Source organism: Kogia breviceps, chromosome 4 (assembly GCF_026419965.1).
Source record: "Kogia breviceps isolate mKogBre1 chromosome 4, mKogBre1 haplotype 1, whole genome shotgun sequence".
In the NCBI taxonomy this organism is placed as follows: domain Eukaryota; kingdom Metazoa; phylum Chordata; class Mammalia; order Artiodactyla; family Physeteridae; genus Kogia; species Kogia breviceps.
Window position 1 is genome coordinate 32,116,737 of NC_081313.1, and position 15,210 is coordinate 32,131,946.

At 43.2% G+C, this 15,210-nt stretch overlaps 1 protein-coding gene across 7 annotated transcripts in view; it reads right to left on the reverse strand.

Moving 5' to 3' along the window:
• The window catches only part of DAB2 (DAB adaptor protein 2), a 172,974-nt gene that overhangs the window by 46,059 nt on the left and 111,705 nt on the right, over positions 1–15,210 (reverse strand). For 5 of the 7 annotated variants that reach the window (XM_067030911.1, XM_059060264.2, XM_067030912.1 and 2 more), the window contains exon 1: positions 6,672–7,711. The exons of the other annotated variants lie outside the window; for them this stretch is intronic. The gene's annotated coding sequence lies outside the window, so the exon portion shown is untranslated. Of the gene's footprint in view, positions 1–6,671; positions 7,712–15,210 lie in introns of those variants that run through there. 7 annotated transcript variants of the gene reach the window in all.

Genomic DNA, 15,210 nt, shown 5'->3' on the forward strand with positions numbered 1-15,210 from the left:
TTTCTCATCTGGATTAACATTGTGCCCCAAAGCCAGACTGGTTTGGCATTCTTCACAGGACTATGAGAGCTCTCTGACAAATAGTCAAACACATTTGGCTTATTTCTGCTGCCCTAAATGGTAACAAAAACCACGTTAGCATCTGCATTACATATCATAGAAGATTAGAACAGCTCTTGGCCCCTTAGTAGGAAACTTCAAATATGAAAAATAAGTGAGATCCTTTAGGTGAAATGTTTAGAACAAGAAAGGCAGCTGTACCCAACATGGATACATTAGCGAAGATATTTTTAACTTTCCAGTTACTTGGGCATGGATTAATTCTAGACCTCAGGGGGACTCAACTGCCCTGACCAGAGGAGATTTAAGTGGTACCTTAAGTGGTACCTTAAGTGTGCCTGTACTTGTTTATGAAGCATTGCCACATTTTCTTGCTTGACCTTCACATTTGATAGTTTCACGGTAGGTAAGAAAGATGGTCTCACTTTCAGCCTGAACGTGGTCATCTCTAGATTTTATCTTGCCTAAAGACCACAAACAATGAGAACAAGACCATTTTCCAATATCAATTTAGTTATTTCATTGAGAATTATAGTCCTAGAGCAGGTACATTTCTGAAGCAGCAGCTCTGAGGAAGTTGTTTTTGTTTCTTTTTTTTCCTTTAATTTTAATTTGGAGGCAACTCGTTTTATTGATGGAGAAGATGAAGCTCAGTTGTTATATCCCTTGCCTTCAATAGCAAAGCTGGGTTGTGGACACCATCATTTGTAGTTCAAAGCCCAAGCTCTTAACCACTAACCTATGCTGCCTCTTCAAAGCCAGAGTTCCAATTCTCTCCTTCTAGATCACACCCTTGAATCTTTCAGTCTAAGGCGTGATCTCTGCTAAACACCTGTCTCTGATTAACACTGGTCATTCTTAGGACTGTTTTGCAAGGAGGGTGAGGTGACTAAGGGTCAGAGACATTGAGTAACACACCTAAGAAATGGCAGTGCTGCCATTCCACTACAGGAGTAGAGTCTACATTCTTTACTTCACGTAAAATAGAATTTCTTCTAGACTTCCTTCTAGAGTTCTATTCACTGGGAGTTCTTCTGTTGCTAGTCTAGCGACATACTTCACATAACAGGTATTTACTAAATATTCTGACAACGATCAGGATTTGAATCATAAAGATTCACGCTTGGGCATCCCTGGTGGCGCAGTGGTTGAGAGTCTGCCTGCCGATGCAGGGGACACGGGTTCGTGCCCCGGTCCGGGAAGATCCCACATGCCGCGGAGCGGCTGGGCCCGTGAGCCATGGCCACTGAGCCCATGCGTCCGGAGCCTGTGCTCCGCAACGGGAGAGGCCGCATCAGTGAGAGGCCGCGCGTGGCAAGAAAAAAAAAAAAAAAAAGATTCACGCTTGAATCCTGGCTCTACCACTTAATGGTATGACCTTGGGCAGGCTGATATCTATTGATCATACTGGAGCTGAGAAATGGAGATATCTTTTCTACCTTAAGTTATTTAAAGTGAAAGTCAAATGGGAGAATGGAATAGTCCTTCATAAACCATAAAGCGCTATAAAAACTAAGTGCAGCAGATTCATTTACCATGATGGCAAGGCCTACATCTGCACTCTGGGCAAGGCATGAAAAAACAAAATAAAAAGTTTCATAGGTTAGAGGGAGCCATCTGGTTCAAGAGTAATGATCTAGTTTACGGAAATCTTTTTAAAAAGAAGCAACTGGGACAGTCTTCTAATAAATGGAGATTAATTATGTTTTTTAAAAACCCCAGAGGGAAAAGGATTTGGAAGAGAGGTGACAATATAAAACTAAGGAGTAGATCGGTTTTCCTAGAATCAAGAAAGCAATTATGTGAGATAGCAGGAAAAAATGTCAAGGTTTGTGCTTTTTCATCTTTCTAAGATTCAGTTAAACTGAGCGATGTGTAAATGCTTTATTATTTCCATGACTGTAGGAATTCAGCTACTTGGTTATACTTTCCCCTGAACAACTGAAATATGAAAGTTACTCTTAGATCATGTGAAGGGCTTGCTGAAATACAGCTGGATGGGCCCTACTGCTCATATTTGCTCTAGTGGATGTGGCATGGGAACCAAGAATTTGCATTTCAAACAAGTTCCCAACGATGCTGATATAGCTGGTCTGGAGACCGCGCTCTGAAAGCTAGTGTGAGATGAGTTCTTTCTAGCTGTGAACTATACACTCTAGCTAACTACACGTCCAATCTTGAAAGAATGAATGAATCTGACTGTTAAATGAGAACTTACACAGCTCATCGGTTACATAAAGTTCTACGTCTGTTTCAGAATAACACTTTGCATCACACTGCTAGGAAGAAATAGGGTAGCTTTTTACCCAGAGAAAACGTTAAACTGTAAATTCCTCACCCAGATCTCTTCCAGGTTGGAGAACATTTCAAACCCAGCTTTTCCAGTATTCTTACTTCCTAACCTACCGGCTCTTTTTCCTCCACGGTTACCTAAAAATATAAGTGACAGCCCTCACGCATCCTACCTCACTGTAGCCCCCCCCCGACCGCTGAGCGCTCACTCAGCCTGCTCCGTTCACTCAGAACTCTTACTAGTTTAAAGCAGTTAAAGGTCACTTGCCTCTAGCTAGCTTAGGGGCTAAGTTATAAGTTACAGCAGCAGAAAAACATTGACTGGCTTGCTCTATATTGAGGCAACAGCTTTTATGTGCCTGAAATTTCATAAGCCATAATGTTTGTGTCGTGATGATGTAAGAATTAGCAAGAGTTGGACAATTTGGATTACAGTTTTGGATGAAAATCACTTTAGAAGAGAAGGGTGAGGTAGGTAGAGAGGAGATTCTACCTCACTTAATTAAAAGAAAAGTAACTTCCATTCTTAGACCAGGAAGCCGTTTGTTCAGATTCTGCTTACCCTCGAGTGACAGGCTTCCTTCCAAGGTAGGAGAAAGATTCAGGAAGGGGAGTAACGGTGGTAACCTGCCCAGCTACGTGGGCAAGGACAGTATGGGGCCCTGTGTACTCAGAAGACTTTTTATTTCTAGCCTAGTCCCTCAGTTTCGTTCCCGTGGTCCTCTCCCTTCCCACTTCCTTCTGCTATAATGCTGACTTCAGGGGGAAGGACTGATCCTCTCTGTAGGGGGTCTGGGGGTAGGGGGTGGGGGGAAAGACTTAAATGAGACCAGAGGAGGTCAGCTTGACCAAAGCAAACTGCAGGCTCCAGGCAGAGAACAGAGAGTAACTCCCAGCCGGTTTAGTGTTAAGCACAGCAAACTCCCTGGCTTTGTTAATATTAAGTGCTTAAGTGATTAACATTTTTCAGGTAGACAGGCGGTGTCCAACTTTGACAAAGACATTCCCTGTTCCGCCTTTAGTTTTCACAAAGATACATAATTCAGTGGTTCAGGGGGTAACGTGAAAACAAAACATCAGAATAAAGTATTCTAAGCATACGGGTCTTCCCAACAAACCTGGGGGTAGGTATCATTATTCTCTCCAGACATAAAAGCTTAAGGTCAGAGAAATGATGCAATTTGCTCAAGGTCACAGGAGCGGCAGGCAGTGCTTTCCCTGGGATTTGAACTCAGGCAACGGGGCCCCAGAACCCACGCTCGCAACCACTGCCTGGCAAGGCGTGAGGCGGAAACGGCCTGTGTGCCAGCCCTTTGTGTCCACACGCAGCGTCGTTTGTTCCCCTCAAGAGAAATCAGCGTACTCTTTATAGAAGGGGGCTCGGTGGCCCGCTTTCCTTCTGAGTCACAGGATTAATCCAGTCAGGAAACATTACCATGAGTGAGGTTACCCTTAAATACATAGATCTGAGGTTACAGCTATTTCAGCTAAATGTGATTTTGGCCAACCTCTGTGCAATCCAGTGGCACAGCTTCAACTTTAGAATTACACAGCAGCGCCAGAGAATTTTCAAATACCACATCCCGTTCCTCAGGTGTTTCATATTTCGAGTCGAGTTCTCATTCTGGTTCTGCTTGGAGTGTAGAGAGCCTTATGCGTTTGGTCAAATACCAAAACCTCCCTAACTGGTCCAGTTTCAAGGCTTTCCATCTGGGGAGGCATCTTCCGCTGCCCCTTAGGGCAACTTAACACCCTGGAGCTCTGTCTTTGGCAGCCTTCTCAAGTATTTCAGCATCCTAGGTTTGTCTTTAAGAAAAGCATTAATTAAATCCTCAAGTCAAGAGACACTGAGGAAGGGAAACACATGGAAATTTCATAACTACCCAGGTGAAAAATATCGTGGTAGCAAGTGTAGGCTTATAGACATATGAGAGTAGAAAGAGAAATGAAGCAGCACATACTGGCTGTACCACCAAAAGCCCATGTCTCCACAAAGCCTCCTGCTGACCAGGAGCCATGACCAAGACTTCCATCTTCCTGCTCTCTAAATCCTCAGGTAATGGGAGGCATGGCCAAGCAGGCCAATAATATCACCCCGGCCAGCTGGTCAGCAGCTTCCAGGGGTCCCTGTACCACCTTCCTTCATGCCAACAAGTGTCTTGAAAGCAATTCTCTTCAACCCAAACAAGGTGGCTGAAATCCATTCAACCTTTTGGGCAAGGCAAGACATAAGCCCAATGCACAGGAATGTGGACTTTTAGTTGAATCTCCAACTATAAAAAGTCTTGAGTGGACATGCAAACCCTGGATTCTGTCCTTAACGATGAGGCAAGGCTTTGAACAAGCGCTGTGGCTCCCTTTCCTCTCTCACATCCTCAGGAGAAGATCAGCTGTGTCCAAGATAACCAGAATGGAGACTACCTATGCGTCACAGCTCCAAGTTGGAAGATGTTCTCCTACCATCTACTTTAAAATGGAGGAGGGTATAGTTTAAGAAGAACTGGTTGCTAGGGCATCCATTTGGATAAGAAGGGAGACAGTTGGGAGTGGGAAGGGAAGGGGAAGCGAAGTTATTCATCACCAACAAGAAAAAGAATCCAGTCTGCCTTAGGAGGATACTGACTAGGGATTTAGAAGTAATCTGTTCCAGAAATACACACTGGAAAAACCTACTAGGCCTCCCTTGTGCTTTCTCAACAAGATTGCATGTTGCATTAGGTGTACCATCCATTGTTTATTGGCACATACGTAGCACTTCAACCAAAAGGATCCTTCCCCAAAGATGAAGGAGAACTCAATCTCAAATATTTCTGAATTCTCATGGCAATAAACTTTCTTGCAGTATCATAGAGGCCTATTTCTCCTGAAGGAGGGAGAGACAGAGCCTGGGGGTGGAGGGAGCAGGCACCGCACCCAGAGAAGAGTAGCCTAATCGAGGTCTGGCTGCTGGTTTCAGAAGCCAGGTGGAGGTGTCACAGAGCGTGGAGGCAAGCCATTTGGGAGCTGTCAGGCGCCCCCATTCCCAGCTAGTCCCTCCTGCCCCAACAGCCAGTAGATGCTCCTGTGTGGGGAGCAAACCTCAAGCCTGCAGGAAGATCAATTACATACCCCATCAAAGCCATTCCAAGAGCCTTATCGGACCTCTTGAGGGCATTTCTGCAGCTGCCTTCTTTCCTCAGCCATTCCTTCTGTTTGAGTTAGCTCTGTCTTACCTCCCTCTCCCCACTTCCCCTGCTTTACCTGATTAGGGCCAGAAATTTTTTCATTAAGTCACTTTATAGTGCAATAACAACATTTACTATTCATGAAGTCGCCCCTCCATAATTTTTAAGTCTTTCCATGTGTCTGGAAGCTTATTTCGGCTCTTCTCGTTTTACAGAGTGCCTCTCTCTTCCTTCCAAACACAAACTAAAAAGAAAGAGGATAAGGTGGGGGGAGGAGGGGAATGGATGGGGTGGAGATAACATCCAGATTCTTTAAGTGTTTTTAATCCAGTTCGATTTCCCTTTGGACTCAAAGGGCTCCTTGCTAAAATTGACTGAGGACCTGAATTCCAGGCTAAGAATTAAGTCAAGAGGAAAGGACGACAGAAACAAATAACAAGAGTCAGCTCTAGGCTATGAAACCCGCTATGTTGACTGGGGCTCCACGGTTTTAACCCATTCATTTTTTTCCCCTTTTCCAAAATTCTTACTCAATATTTCCAGATTACAGCAAGCAGGCAAACACCACTTAAACCCTCGGAGTATTTCAAACAAGTTTGTTCAGTCTCTTGGGCAGATACTTTCTTAAGAATCGGGTGTAAGACAAAGTTCACATTTTAATGCCATACGTCGTCAGTCACGGGGAAAAAGCTTCTCGCGGGCACAAACCAGGTCCCCAGCCTTTGTCACACGGCAAAAACACCCCCCCCCCCCGACCTTGGAGGAGTTAATTAGGCGATCAGCAGCCACACCAGCGTCCGGTCCGGGCTGCCCACAGAGCTTTTAAACAAGCGCACACACACACACACACTCACGCGCGCGCGCACACACACACACACACACACACACACACACACGAGGCGCTTGTTAAATGTCACTAGCTGGACATCTGGATTCCGACCCCAAAGATAAACGCATTTCGTGGGAGCATTCCTCGGATGTCAGGCCACAAAACCGTCTGTTTGCCCAAGTACACCGTCTCCCTTCTAAGATGCCCCAGCAGTCCCAGGTCTGCATCCCAAGGCGGAGCGGGGTGGTGGGGGGGGGGAGGGAAGCAAAGGAGGGAAAGAGGTCGCCAAACATGGAGCCAAAGGGAAGGCTCGGAAAGCTACTCACAGGCTAGCTAGCGCCTCCGCGATGCGAGCATGACTTCCCGGTGGTGCCTGAGCCTCCTGGCTACCGCGCAGCCGACACGGCGGCCGCGCTTAAATAGCCGCCGGCCCGGGAGCCTCGGAGCCGCGGGCCACTCCCGGCGAGATATGGTTCTAATCAGATGCTGGCAGCTGAGGACTCCCCAGGAATGCGCCGGGATGTTTTTGCTGCCTGGGCTGGGTAACTCCCCCTCAACGTGTCTGCTGAGTCTTCCAAACTTAACTGTTTATTAACTCGAGCTGGGGCCGCGCAGAGGAGCCGGCTCCCGTGGACTGGGAGCCCCAGCAGCGCGGGGCGATCGCCCGGAGCCCAGCGAAGGGGAGGAGGAAGCAGTCAGGGCGCCGTCTGGAGCCCAGACTCGCGGGGCTGGGGACAAGGGACAGGGGAGGGTGCGCTTAAGGACAGGAAAGGGAAACTCCGCAGGAAAGGGGTGGGACCCAGCGACCTTCATCTCACAAATTCCTTCTCTGCGTTGCCGCTTCCAGGGATGTGGCGTCCCAAGTCATCCTAACCCGGTAGGGCCCTTTGAACAAAGGGCTGCCTCTACTCCTGACTTTCCCGGCAAGAAGCAGTGGATGCTAGCTCAGATCTGCTGTCGCTACAGTTGCACGTGTGATTTGCCCCCCTTTAAAGGAATTCGTGTCTCTTTCACGGCAGATGTGGGTGCACTTAAGTGCACCAATTTAAATTGGTGGGTAATCTGTGCGTATATGTAAAACATACTGTATTTATGTATGAAACATAATCCTGTATATACAGATATAAAGACAATACTCTCTCTATGAAATTGACAGAAACAAAAATATGCATGCCTATAGAACCTAACTAATTAAGCTACTATATATTTGATATAAACAGAGAGATTATATACTGGCTTCTCCCACAGTATGGGCATCCCTGTGTAGACACATACCATGACTTTATCTGCAGTGACTTCTATAGTGTTTCCTATATTTCTAAGAAAAATCTGAAGTATGAGAAATAAAATGTTTGAAAATATTGACATACAGTACTCAGCAGTAGAAGGCACTCCATAGCGTATCTTAGTGGACCTTAACAAGCTGTGGATTCATCTTCTCTGTATTTTAAAATCACGAACAACTGTTAAACATCCCCAGAAGCTTTGTTGATTTCTAAGAATTATGAAATTATTCTTGTGAAAAGTATGTCTATGTTTCCTTCGGTTTTTTGTTTTTAAGTCTGAGACAGTGTGTACTAAATGTGAAAAAAACTAAACTGTGACTTGGATGGGAAGGGGTTATTGATTTTATTGAGTAAGTAACACACAGTGGATTTGCATTTTACCTCTGGAAACTGGGGGTTCAAATCACGCTCATGGGACACCAGATATGTATTTTGTGGTCCCAGCCTAGATCCAACTGCAAAACCACGTAATATGGGACAGCTCAGTGTGAGTGACAGTCCCTGCTCTCAAGTAGGTCAGGCTTGGGACAGCCCTGGAGCCAGGCATGCAGAGCAGCAAAACCTGTCAACGATGAGGATACTACCTCTTTGGACCTTGACTCCTTCTGTCACCAGTCTCATCCCCTCATACCTGGGGAGGTAGAGGTGAGGAGGGTGGTGCTAAAAGTTTTCAATATTCCTCTGAGGTAATTTGCTATTATTTTTAAAAATGACTGTGAATGACAAGAGGTATATAAAATTTAGTCTTGGGGCTTCCCTGGTGGCGCAGTGGTTGAGAATCCGCCTGCCGATGCAGGGGACACGGGTTCGTGCCCCGGTCTGGGAAGATCCCACGTGCCACGGAGCTGCTGGGCCCGTGAGCCATGGCCGCTGAGCCTGCGTGTCCGGAGCCTGTGCTCCACAACGGGAGAGGCCACAACAGTGAGAGGCCCACGTACCACAAAAAAAAAAAAAAAAAAAAAAAAAAAAAAAATTAGTCTTGGGGCTGTATTTATAACATTTGTGCAGATACGTTTATTTATTTATTTATTTTATACCCCATTCTGTGTTTTGTTTTATTATTTTTTTTAACATCTTTATTGGAGTATAATTGCTTTACAGTGGTGTGTTAGTTTCTGTGCAGAGAACTTTAATTCTGGTACATTTTAGGACATAGCGCTTTATTTTTAAGATCCAGAAGTACAGAGCGTTGGTTTCCCTCCCAAAAGCTAAGTAGCTGGAAAAATGACAGCAGATTTCAGGCAAACAGAGGCTTTGACAATGTGAAGGAAAAAAAACTGGGTCTCTCTTTTAACCTCACTATGTAACACTTTCTCAGAAGTGACCACCCACATCTATTTTTTTTTAATCTAAAGACTCTTATCAAGAAATGTTGACATGTTTGCTCTACCCCACCAAATGGAAAGGATTTGTCTAAGAAGCCAGAGGAAGAAAATGATTTCATCTGCCATAAGCTGTAGTTTCAAGAGAAGGTTTTTGATGAAAATAGTGCATTTGGGAGCAGTGAGCTCACACATACAGCTTGAAGTGGACAGCTCTGTCATTTCACACAGGTATCTTAAGAGTCGACAGTGGAGAACTCTGATCTGACTTGAAGTGTGTTGTTATATCTCTAGGGCTCTGATATTGCTTCTGGCAGTAATTCAGTATCCTGCTCACATTAAGAAAGAAAGAAAGAAAAAAAAAAAGACAGAGAGAAGAATGAAAATAAATGTAACGTTTTTTATCCCTGGTAGAACATAATCTCCTGTCCCATGGAAGTTGTTGGCTTTTCAGTAAATCTAAAATGAACATCCTTGCTGCTGGAGAATCACACCCAAACCCACCCAGACATTAACCCTGCCTAAACCACGGTCTTTTCTTATCACTTCTGAAATGAATGTTTAGACAATTAAGGTGAGGAAAATTGAGTGCAATGTTTGAAAAACTGTGGTCCTTGCATGACTCTTTCTTTGCACAAAACCTGTTTGTGAGGGAAAAGGAAGAAAAAAAAAAACCCCAAACTGACGACTGTTCCCAGCCTAGGAAAGGGGTAGTTAATCCCGTGATGGCTTGCTGAAGAATGCATGGTTTATTATTAAAGTAATCTCTTAAGATTTTCCTGGAATGTGCTTCCACAGCAACTCTGCCTGTGCAAGCTATCCTATGTGTGTGTCTTTTCTTCCATAATTAAGCTGTTTTTTTTTTCCCCCCTATAGCTCACAGACGAAAGGCTTTCTCTCTCCCTTCTCCAGGCTTTCTCCTATCTCCTTCCCTACTGTTCTTGTTTCCCTGAAACATCCCATCTTGAATCCTGCCATTTCCCATGAATTGTAAATGGTTCTTTAGATTTGGCCATAGGTAGACTGTCTGTGCACCTTGATTCCTTGCTGGATGCTTCTAGATGTTCTAATCAAACAAGGACTGGTTGAAGTCTGTGGATCTAGCAAGGTCACATGTTTTTTTTTTCTTTTTTTTCCTCCTCGGTGTTATAAAAAAAAAAAAAGAAGAGAATAGCTATTGTTCCCAGAAAATGTTCTTTGACCTTCACTCATTCTGCACATTCATAGATGCAGAAAAACTGGCCTTATCAGATTTGGCTGTTGTCAAGGCAGGGCAAACATTGGACGGTTTTCCCTTTCATCTATCTATCTATCTAAAATCTAAGATATTTGGAGGGTAGTCTACTAAAGGCAGCCTGTTTTTGTTTTCTTTTGTTGGTTGCTTTTGTTTGTTTTCATGGTTACACCTGAATCGCACCTCAGAACTCAATATTTATTATTTGCTTCTGATGTGAAACGTTAGTGAAACTCAGATGTTACTTGAAAAGCTGGAGTGTTGTAAAATGAAGGAAAAATTCAATATGATAGATTTACATAACTAGTTACATTTTGCTATAATATAAATTTTTATAATAAGAAGTTGTAAAGGGGAAAAAGAGTCATATGAACTACTCGTTAAAATATTATCTTATTTGGAAAGTAAGTTGGAAAGAGTTATTAAAAATAAAAATACATGTAATACTACAATATGCTAATATTAATTATTATTGTAGCAAACGCTTATACAGTTCTCTATCCTATGAACAAGAATCAATCCCCTAGAAATAAAATATACATTAAAAAATACAAAGATGTTACTTGCTGCATTGTCCACAACAGCAGGAACCTGGGAAAAAATTATGTCTGTCAGTAAGGGGATGATTGAATAAATTACAATTCACCTGCACTACGAAATCATATGCAATTGTTTAAAAGAATAAAATTGGAGTTGAACCTTGTAATATGGAAGGATTTCTATTAGGTAGTGTTGAGTGAGAAAAACAAGATATAGAAAAAAATGTAAAATGTTTCTATTTTAGTAATACAAAAAGCAACACTTAGCTATGTAGGTTTGAGTGTGTGTGTGTGTGTGTGTGTGTGTGTGTGTGTGTGCATGGTTATCACGGACACTAGAGACTAGTGACAATACAGATTACTGGGGACCCAATGGAGATGAGGATAGACAGGGGGAGGAGGAGGGTGAGAGCCCTGCAAAAAGGGAAAAGAAATTAAAAAGGCCTGTATGCACATATAGTTATAGATCTCATTTGTGCATTTAAGTGAAATGATATATCCATAGGTTTGTATAATTAAAAAAAAATACACCAAGTGATTTTAAGATAAGGAGAGAGAAGAGTTGTAAAAGCTATAAAATGGCTTTTCCCTGAGGAGTTTTCCTCAAGGTCTTTCAGAAGTGAGGGTTCATCAGTGTTCTCCTGATCTAATTTGGCCTCTAGAGCACAGTCCTCAAACTTTACTGTTCACCACAGGCCTCCTGGGAACTTGCTCCCGGGAAAATTCCTGGGGCCAGCCCCAGAGCCTGGAAAGGTGTGTGGGGAGGTTGGTGTGGGAGGAGAGGCATGCAGTGCATGGGAATCTGCAGGTTTAACCAGCCCTTCCCGGGTGATTCGGACGCTGTGTTTTGGGGGACCCTCTTTGAGAAACACTGAGTTTCTCCTGTGGTCAAGAAGACACTCATTTTGTTCCTCTCTGAGCCCTGAGAACTGTGTGGAGAGGGAAAACAGCAAGGTTGAGAGGAAGCAGGTGCCACTGGTCTTCAGATACTTCCCTTTCTTTCTCTCTCCCCTGATTCTCTGCAGCCTCAGACAGTGTCCTGGCTCTGGTGGTGACTTCTCTCCCTGCCCCCTTCCCTGTCAAGACTCGTTTTCAGAGAAGGATCTGATACCAGTCATTTGCATGGACCTGTACCCAGATATTTGCATTTCCAACCATGACCCTTACTTGGTACGAAAGTCACTGCCCAGTGTTAAAAGGATCTCAGACATCAGTAAGAGCAGGGACAGATTTTTTTTTTCCTATTTTTGAGCAGGTAGAGGCAATTGTCAACTCCACTCTGCATCCAGCTTAAGGTTACCTAGAACGAGAATATTATAGGACCTCCAACTCCTGGAATGGCCCTCTGCTATCCCTGAAGTCATTTTACATCTTGGCTTCAAAGGGACCATCTGAAAATTGAAGCTGTATATTATGTACATAATTGTTTTTCTGATACAGCAAAGGAAAGTGAGATTTAAGATCAGATCTGGGTTAAAGTTCAGGCTCCATCTCTTACCAAACTACAAGATTTCCACAAGTTTCCTAACTTCTCAAGGACTCAATTTTCTTAACTATAAAATGGGCATGCCCTGTCTTCCCCTCCCATTTTGGCTTCTGGTGGGAAGAAAAAGAAGTTATATACCTGGGAGGACTTTGGAAAGTTTGAGATTATATAAATGCTATAAATTATGCAAAAATTATGCAAAAAGTACATTACTGGGGGGGGAGGGGGACAAGAAAGGTGCTTTTGTCCCAAATGATTTCTGCCACCAACATCAGAAATTCTATCACTAGTAAATCATGTGTTTAGATAATGATGCTCCTCTGGCTGCAGTGAACTTTCCTAAGGCTGATCCCTTGGGCTAATCCCAGACCCTGATTTTCTAACATATTAGTGAAGATTACTTTAATGGATCAGTTTCATCCTGTCAAAGAGAGATGAGTGAATTTCTGCTGAAATGGGGATATTAAAAGCAGGGGAAAGGCAGAAAATGAGTACCAACCTCCTTTACTTTGGAGATCTGTTGCTACTACTGAGAAAGAGGCCTCCAAATCTAGACACTCAATTCGATCCAAAAAAGGTTCCACTCTGCTCCAACTATGGCCACTTGCTGTGCTGGGGTTCCTGGGTTGGCTTAATAATCTCAGTTCTAAACTGGAACAGCCACTTGTGAATCAAGGGGGAATACTATTTGCAGCACTCATTTAATCCTCAGGCTCAAAATCGCTTCTTAATTAAAGAATGAAAGGAAACCATGTCTGGACTCCAGGGTAATTTAACTCCCCAATTATTATTATTTTTTTGGCGGCATGGCTTGTGGGATCTTAGTTGCCTGACCAGGGATGGAACCCGGGGCCCCCGCAGTGGAAGCATAAAGTCCTAACCACTGGACCACCAGGGAATTCCCTCCCCAATTACTTTGAAGCTTAGGTATATGTGTGTGCCTATGCTCACGTGCGTTTTCTGAAGAGGTGCACCACAGATTTCACTGGATAATCAAAGGACCCCGTGGCGTAAAAGAAGATTAAATTCCACTGCATTTTGGTTGTCTAGTCACATTCCTCCTATTCATTTTTATCTGAGGATTTTTATCTGAGTGTTTTGTACCGATCTGATTTGTGTCCTCACAATATCATTGTCAAACAGGTTAGGGCAAGCATTCCTTTTTCTAAAGGTTAAGAAATATAAGCACAGAAACCTTGATTTACTTCTGTTTACAAAGTTAGAGACAGAGCTAGAACTATTACTCAACTGTCCTGAATGACCTAGAACGTATGGCTTATGTAGTCATGACCCAACCATAATTATAGTGGTTAGTGACAACACTTAGGGTTTACTGTTTCCTGTATCGGTCTGTCCAATATCTGCTCTAGATACCCCTTCATGCAAAAGACACTGGCAAATGGAAGAGTGTCCAGAGCAGGGCCACTTGGACAGTGAGGGAATTTTCTTGGGGACTGAGAACTACTAGATGCGCAGACAGCATGGCCTGACTGAACCAGGCACGTTTTGCAAGGGGTTGGGAGTGGAGATCTATGGGTAGTAGAGCTCTTTCCGAGTATCCGAAGGCCTGCCCTGTGGAAAGTAGATTAGACTCTTCTCTTTGGCCACAGAAGATAGAAGGGGATCCTTTGCTGGCTTAGTGTTTCCCCCAAGATTCATGTCTACCCTGGAACTTCAGAATGGGCCTTATTTGGAAAGAAGGTCTATGTAAATGTAATGAGTTAAGATGAGTTCATATTGGATTATATGAAGTCTCATCTCCTTCAATGAAACCTTTTTATCTGCCTTGTGATACTTTTTGGTCAGAATTTCTTGGCTTTCTGTTATATCCTATTTTCCTTTAGTATAACTCTGGAACCGGTATATCTAGGTGTGAATCCCAGCTCCACAGCTTACCCAATGTGAGATCTGAGAATTGCTGAACTTCTCTTCAATAAAGTGAGGGAAATAATAGAACTTGCTTCATAGTGTTGTTATGAGGATTAAACAAGTCAATTTGTCTAAAAGACTTGTAGTTGTAGTTAGCGCAAGTAGAGTGCTGATGATAACGTGATTTTTGTCTGAATATTTTAAAAGAATAATTTTTTAAATATCAAGTAATTTTGAAAATAAGCTTACCCTAAACCTCAGAAATTTCACTTCTAAATCGGCTTAGAAGAACTCTGACTCATTTGCCAAGAAATATGTCTAAGAATGCTTAGAATCGCAAAAAGTAGAAGCAACTTAAGTGTCTATCAATTGGACAGCAGATAAATAAATTGTGGTGCGGGCATCCATTGGGAATACTCTAACAATAATAGCAGTGACATGGATGTATGACCCAGAACTGCTTGCATCAACACAGATGAACTGTGTAAGCAGAGCAAGGTATAGATGAATACGTAAATACTTCATAGACGGTTTAAAATATAAAAAATAAAATTGTGCATTAGAGACACAATACTCATATAAATGAATACAAAGATGCACGGGGATGGTAAATCACAATTTCAAGATGGTGGTTTCCTTTGAGAGAAGGAAGAGAGATAAATAAAAGAGAGGTCCAATCATGCTGATAATTTTTTTTCTAAGACTTGCTGCGGGGTACATGGATAGGTATTGTACTTTTATGGCTTTTTTATATAGACTCTCTTCTAAGCACATTATAGATATTACTCTTCTTAATCCTTATAACAATCCTGTGAGTTAAAAACCTGTATTATTTTCTCCATGTTACAGATTAAGAAACTGATGAACGTAACAGGCTAAAAAATGCCAGGTTTTAAAGCCAGGTAGTGTGGTTCCAGGGTCTGTGAATTAACCCTTATGCGATCCTGACTCTTGTTAGAAGTTATGAAGAAATGAAAAGGCTGTAAGTGACATGGACTCTCCAGCACGACTCTGGAAGTCACGCCAGTCACTTCTGCTTGCTGGTTCCTGAGACTTCTCTGCCCCTCCACTGCCCCCCCCCCCACACTCGGGCTTCACACCGCATCTCTCCTTGCTCTTCTCCCCTCCC